At 34.7% G+C, this 21,986-nt stretch overlaps 1 non-coding gene across 1 annotated transcript; it reads right to left on the reverse strand.

Moving 5' to 3' along the window:
• Positions 1-11,250: 11,250 nt before the first annotated feature.
• On the reverse strand, positions 11,251-11,357 carry LOC122698969. Its single transcript, XR_006342472.1, has one exon. It is a non-coding gene; the product is annotated as a U6 spliceosomal RNA (small nuclear RNA).
• Positions 11,358-21,986: the final 10,629 nt, after the last annotated feature.

Raw genomic sequence — 21,986 nt, forward strand, 5'->3', positions numbered from 1 at the left:
AGGTAGCTAGGACTTCACACTCACAATGCAGGGGGCCCAGGTTTGATCCCTGGTTGAGGAGCTAGATCCCACATTCCACAACTTATTAAAAAAAATAAAATAAAAAAGATGCTGCAACTAAGACGTGGCACAGCCAAAATAAATAAGTATTAAGGTGTACCTGACTTTTAAGTTTTTTACCTTGTAGTATATGATATCTCAGTGTATTTGGGTTAAGTAACCAACTTAACTGGATTGCTGAGTTAACATCACACTTGCATCAAATGGTTTATAAATGCAAAGCAATAATCAAGTGTGTAACAAATAACCAGAGGATGTCAATGGCATCCAACAATAAGATTTATTCTCATACTCATGGGTCAGCTGGGTGGCTCTTCTTCAGTCTTGGATCCATGAGACAGCTGGGATAGCTTTGCTTCATGTATCTAATTTGGGAACCCAGAAGCTGTTGATACTGGGCAAGTTTTTCTCAGGGTAGAGGCTGAAAGGGAGCTAAAAGAACCCATGCTTCCTAAGGGCTGGAGCGTTGTCACTTCTACCCATATTCCCAGGTCATATAGCTAGTATCAATGGAGTGGCGAAAATGATTTGCCTAGTAGTAGGTAGAAGCAAATGTTTGCTGAACTATAATCTGCTACAGATTGTAGTGGGCTTCCCAGGTGGCACTAGTGGTAAAGAATCCGCTTGCCAATTCAGGAAACTCAAAAGACATGGGTTCAATCCCTGCATTGGCAAGATCCCCTGAAGTAGGAAATGACAACCCACTGCAGTAATCTTGCCTTGAAAACTCCATGGACAGAGGAGCCTGGCAGGCTACAGTCTGCAGAGGAGCCTGAAAGTCGTGTCTGAAAGAGTCAGACGCTACTGAGCAACTGAGCACAATAGCACAATCTACTGCAGTTTGTAAGTAATTTTGTGTTTCTTCATCATAATTTGAGAATTTTAAACTTTTTTCTATTCACCGAATTTTCATTAAGACTAGAACCCATGGCTCTTCCTAAATGGTTTGTCTTCAAAGTAATGATCTTGGGTTTCAGTTTCATGAGAGTCCTTCCTTCATGGAATTTTTGGCCAGAATACCGTGTGTCTTATGGTATTTGTCACCTGCTCATGGTCTTGCTCTTAATATGCATGTGGTTTCTTTACGACGAGTGCCACCTGGGAAGCCCAGAGATTCTGCCTACCACATCATAATCTACCAAACAAAGGCCACAGATCTAGCACTTGGAAGAATCATATTTATCTTGAGAAATTCCAGTTCCTTTAACCAGTATCCAGCACTGAGACGTTGAAAACAGTAGGTGATTAGTGGCTCCAAAGCTGATATAATCTTCTTAAGGACTAACTCACAGAATCTTAATCTGAACCTAAGAAATATTATCAATGGTGGAATGGGCATAGGAGTGGGTAGATTCTTCTTCAAAAAATAGGAAAAAGAGAATAAAACAGCTAACAGTAACACCTAGGTTTTAAAATCATGCCTAGCTTGTGTTTGACAATCCTTCTGATAGCCCAAATACTATAAATTTAGTTGACGATAACAGAACAGATGGAAAAAACATATGGCTTGTAGGTAGTGTGTGGTGGTTGATATTTGCGGTACATTAGGGGAATTTATTTTATTTTGTCTCTTTCCTTGTGTAACTTTATGATACTTTATCAAGTATATTTTATAAAGCCTTTTTGACTTATCTATATTATAGCTATTAAACTCTCTTTGAGACTTGAACATTACATTTAAAAAAAGATTAGTTTCATAATTATTTCACAGCAAACATTTAGATACACTGGCAGGAAGACTGTTTCATTCAGGAAAGGATATATGTAGCCACTTGGTATCATGTAGAATCCTTTGATAGAAATTATACAGGTAAAAAAGATGAAAGTTTGAGGAGATTAATTTGTTGAAGGACTATTGATGAAGGTCAGATTAACCAACATTCAGGTTAGACATTATCCAAAATGCCATTAAAACCCCATAGATCTTCATTTAATGCTGATTTCTATAGCCTCACGTTTTCTAAAGAAAACTTACTCAACAAAGCAGGGGGTACTGACAATGCTGCTTTTTGATGTTGTAAATAGTAAGAAAATTTTAATGTATAGAAAATGGCATAAACACACTTGTTGAAATATGACTTTCAATTTGATTTTTTTGGGCTAGACAGCAGCCCTGGAAGTCCTGTATCTCTGAGATTTATCTGAATTGAAATGCAACTTCCTGATATTTGCCTATTAGTAATATTGTTATTTTAAAATAATCTAAGAATTTATATTTTTTAAAGGCTTTTCAAAGGACAATATGAGAAGAGAAAACTTCTCTTTAGAGGCAGTAGGAATAAAGGTAGACTTGGGCAATTTAATATAAATGAGTGTGTGTGAGAATTCCTGTTGATTTTGACTGTTTAACACTAATGAGGCCATATTAAAAATAAAAATTGAACTCTTGGCAATAGTTCTCTAGGATTCATTCAGTTTCTTGACATGACTCTTTCCTTTGCCTTATCTCTTACATCAATATATTGACAGTGTATTCCTGGTTATCTTAGTAAATGAAGCACTTTCTTTTAATCTCATCTATATTCCTTTTCCTTAAGTAGATGAATTTATGGATTCTCCTTGTTTCCCTGCTCTTGACCACTCTGATACACAGGCACACAAACTGGAGTAGAATGAAAAGAGATGTTTTAGATTATCTCATTCTCTAATAAAATATCCATTTATTGTGTACACATATCGCCCCCTGAAACAAACGTGAAATAATGTATTTAGGCACATTTTAAACTTTCATGTATATAAAAATACATTCACGTTTAACTAGTCAGTAGTACATTTTGAAATATTATTAAAAGAACCAAATACATTTTTATCTTCTTTAAATTCTATAATTTTGCAATAGCATATTTAAGCATATTCACAAGTAAGTAGAAAGACTCTTTGGAAAAGACCCTAATGATGGGAAAGACTGAGGGCAGGAGGAGAAGGGGATGACAGAGGATGAAATGGTTGGATAGCATCACTTACTCAATGAATATAAGTTGAGCGAACTCCTGAAGATAGTGAAGGACAGGGAAGCCTGGTGTGCTGTAGTCCATGGGATTGCAAAGAGTCGGAAAGGACTTAGCAATTAAACAACAACAATTGCAAGAAAAGGTTTCTTTTTTAATCAAATAAAAATGGCACAAAACTTAAGTAGAGTAACTTGAGAATCATAAAGTACATTTTGGCTCAAAAGTCAACATTTTGTCTCTATTTTGTGAATATTAACATCCTCCCAAGTGCCACTGTAGTCATTTTCTTTTAAGAAATTTTATGTTTTAATATGCCTTAATGAATTTCACTGTGGCTTCAAATCAAGGTAAATGAATAATGTGTTGTTTTGAAAAGAAGTTGCATAATCTTGCTATTCCAGTGTTTACTTCTTGTTTTCCAAGATATTCTTTTTTTTTCAAGATATTCTTTACCTTTAGTTTGATCTAGTTTCCTTTTTGTTTTCCATTTCTTCCTATTCAGCAAAGAGAAATGGGTTAAATAATTTTCTAGCCACTCCCAGGCTTATGAAAATGTGTCTTAAATCCAGTGTCTTTTTCACCTTAATCTACTCATAAAATAGGCTCATTATAAGAAACAGTCCAAATGGATCAAATAGATGAGTACTAGTTACCTTGTTGATGGATATATACAGTGATCCCCACCCAGCCTTGCTGAGAGGCGTGCCTAAATTTACTTATTCATGAAGTTTTCATCATCTTAAGCTTTTTATTTTTTTTCCTTCTGGGAAACATAATGCTACCAAGTATCCTTATTTGCTGAGCTCAGCCGCTTCCTTCCTGGTCTGATCCATTGTTGCCAAAACCAAATCCCTTTCCTACAAGGAGCTGAAATTTCTGTCAGTGCAATGACAGCATACTGTGCCATTCTACTTGTCCTAAAATATAAACTACAAAGGATGGATGGTCAAAGTTCTGTACTTTGTGCTAAGATCATTTGAAATGGATCCTTTTTCTCTGTTCTTATGTCACAGCGATGGTAAAATTAGATTCATTCCTTTAAAATTCTTTCTGATATTTGGAGATTGTTTTTTATTTTTTTAATTTATGTTTTTTGATACATAAGTCATTTGTATGATTCCGAAGTCAAGATTCTGTAACAAAGTATATTCTTAAAAGTCACAGGTTTTATAAAAATCCCTGCCATACCTTACACTCCCAAGGTTACAGTTTTTATTAGTTTTTTGTTACACTGCCAGTTTCTTCTTTTCCTTTGCAGATGTAATGAAATATGTGTGTATTCATATCTTTTTACCTATTTCTACTGATGTTTATGTGTGTATATGCATGTGTGCTCAGCCACTTCAGTCACGTCCAACTCTTTGTGACTCTATGGACCGTAGCCCACTAAGCTCCTCTGTCCATGGGATTTTCCAGGCAAGAATACTGGAGTGGGTTTCCATGTCCTTCTCTAGGGGATCTTCCCCACCCATGGGTAGAAACTGCATTTCCTGCATTACAGTCAGATTCTTTACCCACTGAGCCACCTGGGAAGCCTGCGTATGTGTATACATGTGTATATTATATATACACACGTACATAGATTTTATGCATATGCTTATATATGTGTGTATATGCATATATATACCCATTATTTCTGTATCTTGACCTTTTTCACTTTGCAGTGTAGCCTAAAATTCACCAATATTTATGTATCGCCCTTTAATTATCCTTTTATGAAGCTGTATAATACTCCATTGCATGATACACTATAGTTTCTTAAACTGGATTCCATCAATGGATAATAAGGTAGTTTCCAATATTTTGCTATCATAGATAATACTAAAATAAATACTGTAAGTACTATAGCTCTGTTTATTTTTAAAGTCCACAAATTCTAGAGTTCTTTCCTCTGAGTAAATACATTGATTTTTTTTAAATTTATTTTTAATTGGAGGATTATTGTTTTACAATATTATGTAGGTTTCTGCCATATATCAACATGAATCAGCCATAGGTATATATATATATATGTCCCCTCCCTCTTGAGGCTTCTCCCATTTCCCATCCCATCCCACCCCTTTAGGTTGTCACGGAGCACCAGATTTGAGTTCCCTGCACCATACAGCAAATTTCCACTGGCTATCTATTTTACATCTGGTAAGGCAAATGTTTCAATGCCAGTCACTCAGTTAGTCCCACCTTCTCCTTCCCCTCCATGCCCACAGGCCTCTTCTTAAGTCTGTTCTCTATGTCTGCATCTCCATTGCTGCCCTGCTGATAGGCTCATCATTACCATTCCATATATATGCATTCATTTAGAGCATTTGTCTTTCTCTTTCTGGTTTATGTTCTAGGTTCATCCAGTCATTAGTACTGACTGAAATGCATCCTTTTTTATGGCTGAGTAATATTTCATTGTGTACATGTACCACAACTTCCTTATCCATTCATCTATGGATAGACATCTAGGTTGCTTCCATGTCCTAACTATTTTATATAGTGCTGCAATGAACATTGGGGTACATATGTCTTTTTCAATTATTATTTTCTCAGGATATATGTCCAGTAGCAGGATTGCTGGGTGATATGGTAGTTTTATACCTAGTATTTTTTAAGGAATCTCCGTTCTGTTCTCCATAGTGGCTGTATCAATTTGAATTCCCACCAACAGTGCAAGAGGGGCCCCTTTGCTGCACACCCTCTCCAGCATTTATTGTTTGTAGATGTTTGATAGTGGCCATTCTGACTGGTGTGAGGTCATACCTCATCAGTTTCAATTTGCATTTCTCTGATAATGAGTGATGTTGAGCATCTTTTCATGTGTTTATTAGCTATCTATATGTCTTCTTTGGAGGAATGTCTGTTTAGGTCTTCTGCCCACTTTTTTATTAGGTTGCTTGTTTTTCAGGTATTGAGCCAGATAAGCTGCTTACATATTTTGAAGATTAATCCTTTGTCAGTTGTTTCAGCTGCTATTATTTTCTCCCTTTCTGATGGTTGTCTTTTCACCTTCTTTATAGTTTCCTTTGCTGTGCAAAAGCTTTTAAGTTTAATTAAGTTCCATTTGTTTATTTTTGTTTTTATTTCCTTACTCTTGGAGGTGGGTTATAGAGAATCTTGCTGTGGTTTATGTCAAAATGTGTTTTATCTATGTTTTTCCTTAAGAGTTTTATAGTTTCTGGTCTTACATTTAGGTCTTTAATTCATTTTGAGTTTATTTTTGTGTATGGTATTAGGAAATGTTCTAATTTCATTTTTTCACATGCAGCTGTCTGCTTTTCCCAGCACCATTTATTGAAGTGACTGTCTTTTCTCTGTTGTGTATTCTTTCCTCCTTTGTCAAAGATAAGGTGCCCATAGGTGTGTGGGTCTATCTATGGGCTTTCTATCTATTTTCATTGGTCTATGTTTCTGTTTTTGTGCCAGTACCATACTGTCTTGATGACTGTAGCTTTGTAGTATAGTCTGAAGTCAAGCAAGTTGATTCCTCCATCTCCATTCTTCTTTCTCAAGATTGCTTTGGCTATTCGGGATTTTTTGTGTTTCCATACAAATTATGAAATTTTTTTCTAGTTCTTTGAAAAATACCATTGGTAGTTTAATAGGAATTGCATTGATTCTGTTGCTTTGGATACAAAGGTTGTTTTTACAATACTGATTCTTCCAATCCAGGATCATGGTATATCTCTCCATCTGTTTGTGTCATCTTTGATTTCTTTTCCAATATTTTGCTATTATAGATAATATTGCAATAAATACTATAAATCCTTTAGCATCGCTTATTTTTAAATTCCACAAATTCTAGGAAACTTCCTTCTGTGTAAATCCTTGGTCTTTTTTTTTTAAGAGGTAAGAGTACTTACTGATTCTTTTCATAAATATTTTGGATTATTATATTTGCATTTAATTTTTAGGTATCTTGCATTTTTTGTCTTTCCTACATACCACAAGTGCCTTGAGTTTGTAAATAATGTCTGGTTATGTTATTTGTTTTATTTACATTGTGTGTATTAGGTGTGGGATGGTGTGACTTGTGCATTCTGATCTTTCTTATCTATAAGCTTTCTTCTACTATTCATGTCTATATATCAATATATGTTGGTGTACAGGTTCCTTTGCTTGTTAATTTAGAGAATATGAAATGCCTACTATGTGTGAGTCTGTGTATGATTTAAAACTAAAAAAAGCCCTCCATGGAGCTTATGCTTTGCCTGTGACATTGAAGTACATTGCCTTGTGACTTGAAGTAAGGCAACTTAGCTTTTTGAATCTCAGTGTTTTTATCTGAAAAATGGGAACTATAATCCTATTTTGATTGGTTAGTGGTATTCCTTAGAGAACCCATTGCAACAATGAATGTGAAATAACTTGCTAAAATATTGAGCTATAAAATATATAGAATAGTTATTGTTATTTTAGTACTATAAGTTCTCAAATGTTTTGCAATTATCTTTCCCAACAGACTTAGCTGTTTGAGAAACATCAGTATAGTTATTGTTTGTTTTATATTCCCTCAAAGCAGCTGGTATAGAGGGAATAGACACTGAATTTATGGAACATTTCATTTTACTGAATCACTGTATTTTATACCAGGGGCCTCAAAGTCTCATTCCTATAGGGGCTACATGAAGGGCATAAAGTGGATCATGGTAGGAAGTGCTGAGAAATATGGCCAAGCTGGAGAGTGAATTCTAGACCTAAAGACGTTCAAATTCGAGTTTAAAAACAATACTGTGTGAAGTACCCAGTTGAAGGCCACATTTAGCAGTCTTGATGCCTGTTTGTGAGCTGTGGTTTATGTAAGTGTTACATTAGGGAGAAAAAGCACATTTCTTTCCTCATTCATGTCCTGGATGACCATAAAGGTGTGGGATATTGACAAACACAGCCAAATCATTATAATAATCATCAGGAAGCCTGAAAATAATAGTAAAAATATTTGTGATGTACGCATGTGAGATTTTAGTAAAAGATAGAGTAGGCTACAGCCTTACAGTCTTACGCTATGGCAGACATGCTTTCTGTTACTTTCTGTTGCTACATTATATATTCCCTGTGCCTGAGGACTCATGGGCCAGATATTACTGTGCTTCTTCTCATGACACATTTTGCTTTTAACTTGTAGCTACTATGTATCACACCATTGATTATATTTCTTTTTTTGCATGTTTCCTGGAATGTTCAGAGCCCAATTTGTCACTGAGTCCTAGAAAAGCATACCAGATCTCCTGTCAAATATTGGATTCTAATTTTGTTTTTAGCTTTATCAACTCCTTCTTTGCCCTTTCTCCTGATTTATTCTTCCTCATCCTATTTTGCTAAAGTGAAAATGTTAGTCACTCAGTCATGTCTGACTCCGTACCTCCTCATCAGGCTTCTCTGTTCATGCAGTTCTCCAGGCAGGAATACCACAGTGGGTTGCCATGCTTTTCCCCTGGTAATCTTCTGGACCCAGGGATTGAACCCAAATCTCCCACACTGCAGGCAGATTCCTTACCATCTGAGCCACTATTTTGCTAAGGTGAGTTGTAAATGACAGAAGTCCCAAAGTATGTACATTTGGAGATAAAAGACTAATAGCTCCCATGTTGTTATTTACAAAGAAATCATTCATACAGCTGGTGGAACATTACTTTTTATAAACAGACTCTTAATGAAAAATGTGTTTTGTGTACTTTACTATCTGTTTAGTCTTTCGCAATTTTCTCTACATTTTTGAAAGAAAAAAAATAGTTCTTGTACAGGATTGGGATGGTCCTTATTGCTATTCCTCAACTATTTCTGGCTCTTTGCTTTCAGAGACATGTTAGGATTGTATGTTTTGGTCTCTTTTTGGTAGCATTATATGTTTAGCTCTAGTCAGGAAGTTGTGAACAGAAGCCACTGGATCATGTCATCTCTGGTCCAGAGCATTAAGTTGAATTCATGAGACCTTTGAGCACATCCTATCTCTTAAGCATGTTGACTGGCAATGTTTGAGGTGATGGCTGATCTATCTGCCAGGGTCCCTTGAGTGGTGAGCACTATTAAGTTGGATTTAGTCACTGAGACTTTGGAGTAACTTAGGACCAAAACATGACCTAGAAACTATCTTGAAAGATTCAAAGACAATCCATAGCAAAATGAAGAGGACCATGGATTGCTTATCAATTATGCTTACTCTTTGCTGGGTAATGAAGATATAAGCAAGGATCCAAGAGTAGGTCACATAAGAACAGATTTCCGAATTTGCCATGGAATTCAAAGAATCAAATCATTCAGGATAAGAAATATTATCTTTCAGAAAGAAAAATCTCTATTCTCACCTGAACATTTTCACTGCCCAGCTTTGCTTATATTAAAATCAAAAACAAAAACTGCTCCCTGTGACAACCTGAGTATCTGGACAATACGTTTACACACTTTTCATCAGTCCTGTGTTTGTGATGCTTCCTACAACTAGAGGTGAATGAGGGTCTAGAAGGAAATAATGAATAGATTTAGCCCTCATTTGCCTTGACTCTACAGGCAATTTTTACATTTTCAGAGACTCAAGGGTGTTATTTGGAGAAATTACTCAGGAATAAAGACATCCCGCCAGGCAAAAGAGGATTTTATGTTTTTGAGATATCTCATTCTTCAATTTTCAGTTTGCAAGTGGAATTGGGGGTGGCAAAGGGAGTTAAAATGTATAGGGGATACTGTTACTAAGACCAGCAAGCAACCCCTCCCCCTCCCCAAGCTCAGCAGTGAGTGAGCTCTTAAAGGAGCCAGATAGCCCATGTGTCTTTGTTGTTGCTAGGAAAATATTTTGGAGAAAAGCATCAAAGAGGGGGTGTATCTTTCTCCAAAAGAATGGCTTTCATCAGGTACCTCTGTATTTCCTGGGGCACAGCCCTGGAGTGCTGTTTTCAAAAATGTAATACTGCAAACAGGATTCTCTTTGGATTTTAGGGGAAAAAGTGCTTGTATGTATTACAAATGATGATATGACCAAATAAACTGAGACCAGGGCTAGAGAATGTGTGGATGGAGACACACGAGAGCTAGGACTCCAGAACCAAAACAGGCTCATACCTCGCTAACAATCTTTAGACACCCGGACTTTTTTTTTCCCATCTCATTGAGAAATAATTGACATATTATTGACACATCATAAAGAGTATGACAGGCTGTCACGCTGTCTGTTTAACCTATACGCTGAGCACATATCATGAGAAAGCTGGGCTGGATGAGTTACAAGCTGGAATCAAGATAGGAAGAAGAAACATCAACAAACTCAGATATGCAGATGATACCACTCTAATGGCAGACAGTGAAGAACTAGACACTCTTGATGAGGGTGGAGGAAAGTAAAAGAACTGGGTTGAGACTAAATATTGAAAAAACTAAGAGCATAACATCTGGCCCCATTACCGCATGGCAAATAGAAGAGGAAATGGTAGAAATAGTGACAGATTTCCTCTTCTTGGGCTCCAAAATCACTGCGGATAGTGACTGCAGCCATGAAAACAGAAGACGATTGCTTCATGGCAGGAAAGCGATGACAACCTAGACAGTGTGGGAGCGGGGATCGGGATGGGGAACACTTGTAAACCCATGGCTGATTCATGTCAATGGATGGCAAAAACCACTACAATATTGTAAAGTAATTAGCCTCCAACTAATAAAAATAAATGGAAAAAAAAGAAAGAAAAGCAGACACATTACTCTGCCCACAAAAGTCTGTATAGTCAAGGGTATGGTCTTCCCAGTGGTCACATATGGTTGTGAGAGCTGGACCATAAAGAAGGCAGGATGCCAAATAATTGATGCCTTCAAATTGTGGTGCTGGACTAGACTCCCGAAAGTCCCTTGGACAGCAAGGAGATCAAACCAGGCAATCTGAAGGGAGATCAACCCTGAATATTCACCGGAGTGACTGATGTTGAAGCTGAAGCTCCAGAATTTTGGTCATTTGATGTGCACAGATGACTCACAGGCAATGAACATGAGTTTGGGCAAACTCCAGAAGATGGTGAGGGACAGGGAGGCCTGTGTGCTGCAGTCCATGGGGTCGCAAAGAGTCGGATATGACTGCACAACGGAACAACAACAATTGACATATATCACTGTGTAAGTTTAAGGTACAGAGCATGATGGCTTGATTTACATATACTGTGAAATGATTGCCACAATAAATTTAGTTAACATCCATCATTTCATATAGATACACTAAAAGAAAGAAAACTTCCCCTTATCATGAGAGAACTCTTAGGATCTCCTCTATTAACAACCTAAAAATATGAAAGATCATATGCATTTCTGTGTCATATTTGTGCAGGGGCCATGCTAATCTTCTCTGCATTGTTCCAGTGTTCACATATATATTACCAAAGGAAGCACCACCCTGACATCTTGACAGGGTCTTTATTGTGGACTAAAAGAGAAGAAAGGTAGGAGGTCTAATGGAATAGATATATTATTTTTACTCCTTAGACACTACATCTTCCTATATACTAAGAAGTCTTCATTCCTAACGTTGAAATTGGTATCTGTATTTCTACTTGCAGTTTTAAAACGTTTAACATTTCAAGCAAAATCCAGAACTTTATCATTGTTTGCAAAAGAAATTAATTCATGTTTTCCACTTTTTGACACTAAATGATGTTCACACATGATCTCTCCCTCAGTATCCAGGGGCAGCCTTTTGACACATCAATGGCTTCTTGGTACTAGGAGAAGCTCAATATCCCACCACGATTTACAGAGGCCTGAGTATCTGTCCTTGTCTTCATCCCAGCTTCATCTGGTGCTTTGGGCTCTCTTGTTCACAATTCTTTGGCCACTCTAATCTACTTGCACTCCTGGGAGCGTTCCTCACCAGCAATTTCTCACCTTCAGTTCATTCAGTTCAGTTCAGTTACTCAGTCATTTCTCACCTTAGGTCATTTGTACAGGCTTTGCTTTATTCTTGGAGTGCTTTCATCCACTTTTCATGCTTAATTCAGATTCATTTTTTAGGTAATACTCCTATTTTTTTTTATCATAGTATCAGTACTTGAATTACTATATGTCTACTGTTTATTACTCCCACTAGACTGAATGCTTCATGAGGGCAGAGGTTTAATCATTGCTAGCTGCCCTATCCTTAATGCTTCATACAATTCCTTGGCTCAATATAAATATCTTTTGAACAAATCACTACATGAATAGATGTATAACTGTGCCATTTCAGTACTAAAATATTCAAAAATTGTCTGTTCTTAGACTATAATATAGTTGCCTTTTTCTAAACTTCTTTTTCCATTTTTGGCCAGATAAACACTTAGAAATAAAGTAATATTTTCTTCACTTTTTTATTCTGCAGAAAAGTGATAAAGTAATTTTATATTCAGATTGACAGCAAAAATTAATAGGAATTTTAATAAAAGTGTATTGTTAACAACCCATAACTTTTAAAATATAAAGCATGCTGGGCTCCATGGTATTTCATTATGATCCATAGGAGTTTAACGGTATTAAACTACCTACAGGCATACTCCCTATTATTCTGTGAATGTAATAGAAGCATACTGAGAATTACAAGCTAAAGTTAAAGGTTCTACAGAGCTCAGACAAAACCTATTCTCTAGTTCAGGAAAATTAGAATTAAATTTTGATCCTGATATATGCATCAGATGTGAGCTAAATTATATTAGCTATTTAAAAAAATAATGGGGTTATATATAATGGGATAAATAACATTTGAATTATTTAAATGAATGTTGAGGTTATAACGATCCATTTGATAACCATAGAGAATAGTGAGAACTTTACCTAGAAATTCAACTGCTAACAGATTTAAAGCTCGTTCTTATAAATTTGCAGGTTCTAATGGCATAGATTTTAAGTCTGTATTTCACTAGATATCACACCATCCAGTTTTAACATTCCTTATATTTCTTTTAATAGACTTTTAAAATACGTGTGAATACATGTTATAGACATCATCTAAATATAACCTTTAACTGTCAATCCTAAGCAAATTGTTGCATAAGATGACATCTTTCTAAAACTCAGTTTACCTTGTTGCAAACCTATTTGCATATCAAAACACCATGGTATATGGGCTTTAAAAAGTCGGTAACATTTATTTTTATAAAAATGTAAGCATTATTTATCATTTTAATCATTAATAAATACAACTGGAGGGATTTCAAATGATAGCATAAATGAGTGATATAGTAACTAAATGTAAATATATTAATTCAGACTATATGTATGTGTACATATATGTGATAATTCTTAATATCTTTGGATATATATCTCCTTTTAAAAGTTATGATTTTGCCATATATGCAATTTTATTTTTTCCCTAATTTTTAAAACATTTTTACTGAATGAAAAATTCTTTAAATTACATAATGGTTTACTGTTTTCAAAAATTTTACACACAATTTCATGTATTCTTAAAATAACCCTTCTTTTAAATCGCCTACCTATATATTACCCTTCTCCCCTTCCCTCCACCTGCTGGTGACCAGTAGTTTGTTCTGAGAGTCTACTTCCTTCTTGTTTATTCACCAATTTGTTGTTTTTCTTAGGTCCCATATACAAAATAATTCAGGCAGAAAAAGACTAATACTATAGGATATCACTTACACACAACTTTAGATTATGCCAGTTTCTTATAGTATAATATTAAAGCTATATTCCCACATAACTTAATTTTTCATCCTGTATTTGCTTCATTATATATATCACCGTTGTTTTTTTTTTTAAGATTTATGAAGACATTGAGGGTGAGTCCAGACTTTCTTTCTTAACTATGATCCTACAGTGAGTATCCTTGAGACTGTCTAATCATTTATCTAGAACCGTTGTTTATTGAGCTTAGTGTTAGAATCCGGAGGCAATGGCAACCCACTCCAGTGTTCTTGCCTGGAGAATCCCAGGGACGGCGGAGCCTGGTGGGCTGCCGTCTATGGGGTCGCACAGAGGCGGACACGACTGACGCGACTCAGCAGCAGCAGTGCTGGAATCACCCGTTGAGCTTGGTAAGCCATGGGTTGCTTATTCCCATCCTCAGAACTTCTGATCGAGTAGGTTTGGTGTAGAGCCCTGAGGATCTGCTTGTGCTGCTGCTGCTGGTCTGGGGACCACAGTTTGAGAACCACTGAATAGTATATCTTAGAAGTTTCTTTATAGGGTTAATCAGTATGCATATTTTTTAAGGTCTTGGCACATGTTGCCAAATTGTTTTCCAGAAAGATGGTATCAACTTGTATTCCTACCAGTAATTCTCTTCAGTATGGAGTATTTTAATTTAAAATCTCTTGTCCTTTTAAGACGTGAAAAATATTATCTCTATTGAAGCATTTTGTATAATAATAAAATATTGGAAACACTGCCATGAAGGAAAATAGATAAGTAAGCAGGGGAATAGCCACACAAGGCAACTTAATTTAGCAGTTTAAATGAATGAATTAAATCTATGTGTTTTAACATGGAAAAATAGCAAACCATAAATTTGGCTGAAAAATGTTCAAAACATGGGCTTCCCTAGTGACTCAGTAGAAAAGAATCTGATTGCCGATGCAGGAAATGTGGGTTCTACCCCTGGGTCGGAAAGATCCTCTGGAGAAGGAAATGGCAACTCACTGCAGTATTCTTGCCTGGGAAATCACATGAACAGAGGAGTCTCGCGGGCTACAGTCCTCGGGGTCACAAGTCAGACACGACTTATGAAATGACAACAACGTGCTACAATATTTCAGCCATTTTTCAAGAATATTAAATGCTATCTCAAAACGTGGCTCTTTTAAAGTTATTTTTGGTTTAAAACAGGAAGTATACAGAAAAATGACCAAATTTTTTTCAATTATCTCTTAAAGCTTAAATGGCACAATTCTTTCTCATATGAATTGTTTTGAAACTATCATGGAATTCACTGTAAAAATGCTTCAAAGAGAAAAAGTGTGACTCTCTCTTGTCACCTCCAAATGACTTCCTAACCTTCATAGTTTTTTTTAAATGATGTATTGTAAATTAAGATATTCCTATCACCCAGGTTATAGAAAATGAAGCAGTTTATAACATAGACAAGTCAACTATAATTATTCTTTAAAAATTCACAACATATTTAAGGAAGAAATGATTAAAGATAAATGAATTTAATGATTATGGATTTATACAAGTGTGTGACCAAGTTTGTTTATTTCATTATTAATAAGAAAGTGGTATATGATAATTTTAAAAACATTATGCTGTTGTAAAATAATATTCTAGAGAATCTTCATTTGGCTTTGACTTTGCATGCATCTTAGACTCAATTGATGTGTTTCATTTATTTCTTAACTATTCAATTAATTTAAATTAGATAATTTTAATTTTTAAAATTAAATAATTTTTAAAATAACTTAAACTATTATTTTAAAAATAATATTTTAAAATAATTTTAAATTAATTTAAATGATTAATTATTATTAAAGTAAAAAACTTTTTACTTTAAAATATTTATATATTCATACGAATATGCAAAGAAATTTACAGGGAAATCCAAGGTACCCTTTACCCAGCCTCTGCTAATGTTAATATTTTGCACAACTGTAGTAGTACAAAATCAAACCCAGGAAGTTAACATTTATTCAATCCATTGAGATTATTCAGATTTTGCCAGTTATACATGCAGTCATGTGTGCGTATGTGTATGTATCTATGTTTGAATAGCTCTGGCAATTTCATCTTATGTAGCTTCGTAGAACCACAACTGTAATACTTAACCATCACTGCAAGTTTCCCTCATGCTACCCTCATCAAGAGGATGAGCTCGACTTATCCTTTCCTTTCCTTTAATCTGCATTAATTACTACCAAGTTCTCCACATTTACATTCGTGTTATTTTATGAATGTTGCATAAATGAAATCTACATTATGCATCTTTATGACACTGGTTTCTTTCACTTCACATAATTTCCTTGAGATGCATCCAAGTTGTATTTATCAATAGTTTATTCCTTTTTATTGTCAGTTGGTAATCCATGGTATGGATTTGCTACAATTTATTTAACCATTAATAATTGAAGGACATTTGAGTATTTTCCAGATTTTAGCTATTATTATTTAAGCTGTTATGAAGGTTGTGTACAAGTTTCTAAATGAAAATAAGTTTTCATTTCTCTGGGATACATGCCCAAGAATGTAATTTCTGGGTGAGATGGTAAGTTACATTTTAATTTCAGAAGGAAATGCAAAGCTATTTTCCAAACTAACTGTATCATTAGAAAATTTTGCCAGCAAAGTATATGTGATCTGGTTTCTGCAAACTCTAGTGACTATATGATTTTATCATAGTATCTGGTTTTTTATTTTAGCCATTTTGATAGGTATAAAGTGACATCTCATGGTATTTTTATTTTTATTTATATTTTTTTATGTTTATTTATTTATTTATTTTATTAGTTGGAGGCTAATTACTTCACAACATTTCAGTGGGTTTTGTCATACATTGACATGAATCAGCCATGGAGTTACATGTATTCCCCATCCCGATCCCCCCTCCCACCTCCCTCTCCACCTGATTCCTCTGGGTCTTCCCAGTGCACCAGGCCCGAGCACTTGTCTCATGCATCCCACCTGGGCTGGTGATCTGTTTCACTATAGATAATATACATACTGTTCTTTCGAAACATCCCACTATCAGAGAAACGCAAATCAAAACCACAATGAGGTACCATTACACGCCAGTCAGGATGGCTGCTATCCAAGTCTACAAGCAATAAATCATGGTATTTTTAATTTGCATTGTCCTAATAACTTATAATGCTGAAATCTTTACAAGTTCTTATTTGCACATCATCCATATATCCTTATTGTAAAATATTTTGCATGTTTTTTATAGTTTCTAATTGGGTAGTTTATTTTTGAATGTGGAATTTTGAGAGTTCTTTGTATATTTTAGATATTGGTTCTTATTGGATATGTGATTTACAAATATTTTCTCCCAGTTTGTAATTTATTTTTCATTCTCTTAAGTGAGTCTTTCGTAGAGCAAAAGGTTTTTAATTTTGATGAGGTATGATTTATTGTTTTCCTCTTTTTGATTGTGTTTTTGGGATCAAGTTTTGAGTTCAAGTGTAGAAAATGAAATTAAAAGACGCTTGCTCCTTAGAAGAAAAGCTATGACCAACCTAGACAGCTTATTAAGAAGCAGAGGCATTACTTTGCCAACAAAGGTCCATCTAGTCAAAGCTGTGGTTTTTCCAGTAGTAATGTATGGATGTGAGAGTTGGACTATAAAGAAAGCTGAGCACTGAAGAATTGATGCTTTTGAACTGTGGTGTTGGAGAAGACTCTTGAGAGTCCCTTGGACTGTAAGGAGACCCAACCAGTCCATCCTAAAGGAAACCAGTCCTGAATATTCTTTGGAAGGACTGATGCTGGAGCTGAAACTCCAATACTTTGGCTACCTGATGTGAAGAACTGACTTGTTGGAAAAGACCCTGATGCTGGGCAAGATTGAAGGCAGGAGGAGAAGGGGACGACAGAGGATGAGATGGCTGGATGGCATCTCTGACTTGATGGACATGAGTTTGAGCAAGCTCCCGGAGTTGTGATGGACAGGGTTGCCTGGCATGATGCAGTGCATGGGGTCACACAAAGTTGGTCACAACTGAGCAACTGACCTGAACTGACCTGAGTTCTAGGTCCTGAATATTTTCTCCTCTCTCTTTTTTTTTTTTTTTAGATCTTTTATAGTTTAATGTTTTGAACAGTTAATTTTTGTATAAAATGAGAGGTTTAGGTTGAGGTTCAAATGTAGATTGTAGCCTGCTAGGCTCCTCTGTCCATGAAATTCTTCAGGCAAGAATACTGGAATGGGTTGCCATTCCCTTCTCCAGGGGATCTTCCCAATGCAGGGGTTGAACCCTGGTCTCCTGCATTTCAGGAAGATTCTTTATCATCTGAGCCACAAGAGAAGGCCCATGTTTGCCACTGTATGCTCAACTGATCCAGCACTATATATGGAAAAGGCTATCCTTCCTTGTTGTATTGCTTTTGCATCTTTGCCAAAAATTAATTGGGCATATTTCTGTGGATATTTTTCTGAGTTTTTCATTCTATTCCATTGATAGATGTATATATCATTTCACCATTACTAATTTGTCTTGATTACTATAGCTAAATTGTATGTCTTGACATTGGGAAAAGAATTCCTCCCACTTCAGTCTTCTTTTCAAAACTGTTTGATTATTCTAGAGCCTTTTAATTTCCATAAATAGTTTAAATAAGTTTGTTTATGTTTATAAAAACCTTGCAGAGATTTAGATAGGAATTTCATTAAAACTTTATATCATTTTAGGAAGAGTTGATAGTTTTATTATGTTAAGTCTTCTAATCTGTGAATATTATGTTTCTAAGTAAGTATTCTTTTGTTTCTTTGATTAGCATTTTATAATTTTTGTTATATATATTCTATATCTATATATTTTAAGATTTATGCCTAATTTAAAAAGTTTCTTTGGAGCATTTGTAAATGATATTACACTTTTGAATTTGGTTTCTGTGACCTTTCTGAGTTAAGTTATTAGTTCCAGAATGTTTCTGAGGTTTCTTTTCTCCTTCCTTCTTTCCTTTTAGATTCCTTGGTATTTCTATGTAGACAATCATGGTATCTGCAAATATAGTGTTTTTCTTTTCCATTTTATATAGGACATTTTATTGCAATGGCTAGAACTTTCAGTAATTGGTTGAATAAGAATGGTGAGAAAAAACACTTTATTCTCATTAATAGAGGAAGAACATAGTCTTTCACCTTTAAGTATTATGTGAGCTCTGGGTTTTCTTGTAAATGCTTTTTATGAGGTTTAAGAATTGCCCATGCCCATTTTTATTTGAAATGCAGTTGACTTACTATATTATATAAATTTCCATTGTGCAACATGATGGTTCAATATTTAATCAGTTTAGTTGCTCAGTCATGTCTGACTCTTTATGACCCCATGGACTGCAGCATGCCAGGCATCCCTGTCCTTCACCAACTCCCAGAGCTTGCTCAAACTCATGTCCATTGAGTCTGTGATGTCATCCAACCATCTCATCCTCCGTTATCCCCCTCCTCATCCTGCCCTCAATCTTTCCCAGCATCAGGGTCTTTTCCAATGAGTCAGTTCTTTGCATCAGGTGGCCAAAGTATTGGAGTTTCAGCTTCAGCATCAGTCCTTCCAATGAATATTCAGGACTTCTTTTAGGATTGACTGGTTGGATCGGCTTGCAGTCCAAGGGACTCTCAAGAGTCTTCTCGAACACCACAGTTCAAAAGCATCAATTCTTTGGCATTCAGCCTTCTTTATGGCCCAACTCCCACATCCATACATGACTACTGGAAAAACCATAGCTTTGACTAGACAGACCTTTGTTGGCAAAGTAATGTCTCTGTTTCTTAATAAGCTGGTGGGAGGGGGGATCGGGATGGGGAATACATGTAAATCCATGGCTGATTCATATCAATGTATGACAAAAACCACTACAATATTGTAAAATAATTAGCCTCCAACTAATAAAAATAAATGAAAAAAAAAAAGCTGTCTAGGTTGGTCATAGCTTTTCTTTCAAGGAGCAAGTGTCTTTTAATTTCATGGCTTTAGTCACCATCTGCAGTGATTTTGGAGTATAAGAAAATAAAGTCTCTCACTGTTTCCATTGTTTCCCCATCTATTTGCCGTGAAGTGATGGGACCGGATGCCATGATCTTAGTTTTCTGAATGTTGAGTGTTAAGCCAGCTTTTTCACTCTCCTCTTTCACTTTCATCAAGAGGTTCTTCAGTTCCTCTTCACTTTTTGCCATAAGGGTGGTGTCATCTGTGTATCTGAGGTTATTGCTATTTAATAGATTTATATATTATAAAATATATTATAAAAATATATAAATATTATAAATATTTAATTATAAATATTATTATAAATATTATAGATATTTAATTATAAATATTATAAATATATATAAATATATATAAATATTATAAATATATTATAAAATTGGCTATATAGGAAGTGCCCCTTTATTCTTAGGATTTTCTTCATTAATGAGTGTTAAATTTTGTCAAATCCTTTATGTGCATCAATTGATTTGATCATGTTATTTTTTTTCCTTTAGTAGTTGATATTTTGTCTTGCATCTATTGATTCTCAAATATTGAACCACTTTTTAATTGCTAAAATCAACTCCATTTGGTTGTGGTGTATGAATCTTTACATTGCTTGATTTGGTTTACTAATATATTTTTGAGAATTTTTGCGTTTAAATTTGAGAGATATTGCTCTGTCCTTTTTGTTTTCTTCATTTGGTTTTTGTATCAGGATAACACTAGTCTCATAAAATGAGTTTGGAAGTGTTTTTTCTTCTTCCTAATTTTGTGGAAGAGATTGTATAAAATTAGACTTAATTCTTCTTCAAATATTTCATAAAAGTCTCCAGTGAAACCACCTGGGCATGAAGATACCATTTGTGTGTGTGTGTGTGTGTGTGAGAGAGAGATTTTTAAATTATGAACTTTATTTAATTAGTTATGGAGCTATTCAGGTTGTTTATTTCATGTTGGCTGAATTATGATAGTGCATAGTCTTTATGAGAATAAAGTTGTAATTATCCTATAGTGCTGCAGGCTATCTTGTTTCAGTTGATATTGGTGATTTGTGTTTTATCTCTTTTTATCTTTGTTAATCTTGTTAGAAAGTTATCAATTGTTAAGTTTTTTTTTTTTAAGAACCAGGATTTGTTTTATTAATTTTGTTTGTTATTTTACTGTTTTAAATTTCATTGATTTCTGTTCTTACATTTATTATTTATTTCTTACTTTCTTTGGATTTAGTTTGCTCTTCTTTTTCCTATTCAGATAGAAACTTAAAGTATTGATTTGGAGCATTTCTTTGTCTGTAAGCATTTAGCACTGTGACCTTCCCTCTCAGTGATGCTTTAGGTGTGTTAAAACTTACATGCTGTATTTCCACTTTCATTTAATTCTCCATATTTTTATAGCTATTTCCTCTTTGACCAATGGACTACTTAAGCATGTATTTTTAGTTGCAAATGTTTGAAGATTTTTCTTTTATCTTTCTGTTATTAAGTTCTAGTTTGAATCCAGTATAGTCAGAGAAATATTCAGCTCTTTATATATGTTAACATTTTTTGTGACCAAGGATGTGATCTATCGTAGTGAATGTTCCTTGAACATTTGAAAATAAAGCTTATTCTGCCCTTATTAGGTACAGAGTTCTATATATGTCAATTAGACCTTGTGGTTGATATATTGTTATATATTCTAGCTGGTTTTCTGGTATCAATTATTGGTAACCAAGTAGCATTCACTAACTCTTAGAGTAAGGCTATAATTTTGACTTTCCTCAGAGAAGTAAGATAAATCATGAATAAAAAATAGTTTTAAAAAGTCTCGCAGTTAAAAATTTTATATTAAAATATTTACATTAAACATTGAAACTCACTTGTAAATCATGTAACTTTTGAGTAAGAAAAAAAGTTACATTTTTGTAGCCCTTTATATCTGTTGGCAGTTTGAAAACAGTGAAATATTGTTGGGAGGCCTTTAACCTGAATTTTTCAGTTCAAAGTCATCAATAATGTCATTAAAATATAACATGAAAGCAGAAAATAAGAATAGAAAAATATTAATTTTATTGATGGATTATTTATAGTGCTATTTTATGCAGAGGAAAACAGCCCCAAGTGCCTTGCAGACCCAGGCTTATTAATGATCACTTTATTTGTTGAAATGAGAAGAGGTGGGAAGCATTTTCAATTTCATTTTATGAATAGAATGACTTAAATCTATGAAATATGTGTAAGTGGGCTATTTTTACAATATGAAAAGAATTGGTAATTCTCACAGTGTTCAGTGCTTCTCTATAATTAATTTTTACAAACTATTGATAGATTACAAACATCAAGAAAATAAAAAATGTAGAACAGTGTAAGGAAATGGAACACTGAATTGTTCAATCTAGTATTTCAGCAACTTGCTCCACTCCTATGATTTC

Source organism: Cervus elaphus, chromosome 8, assembly GCF_910594005.1.
Source record: "Cervus elaphus chromosome 8, mCerEla1.1, whole genome shotgun sequence".
NCBI classification, from domain to species: domain Eukaryota; kingdom Metazoa; phylum Chordata; class Mammalia; order Artiodactyla; family Cervidae; genus Cervus; species Cervus elaphus.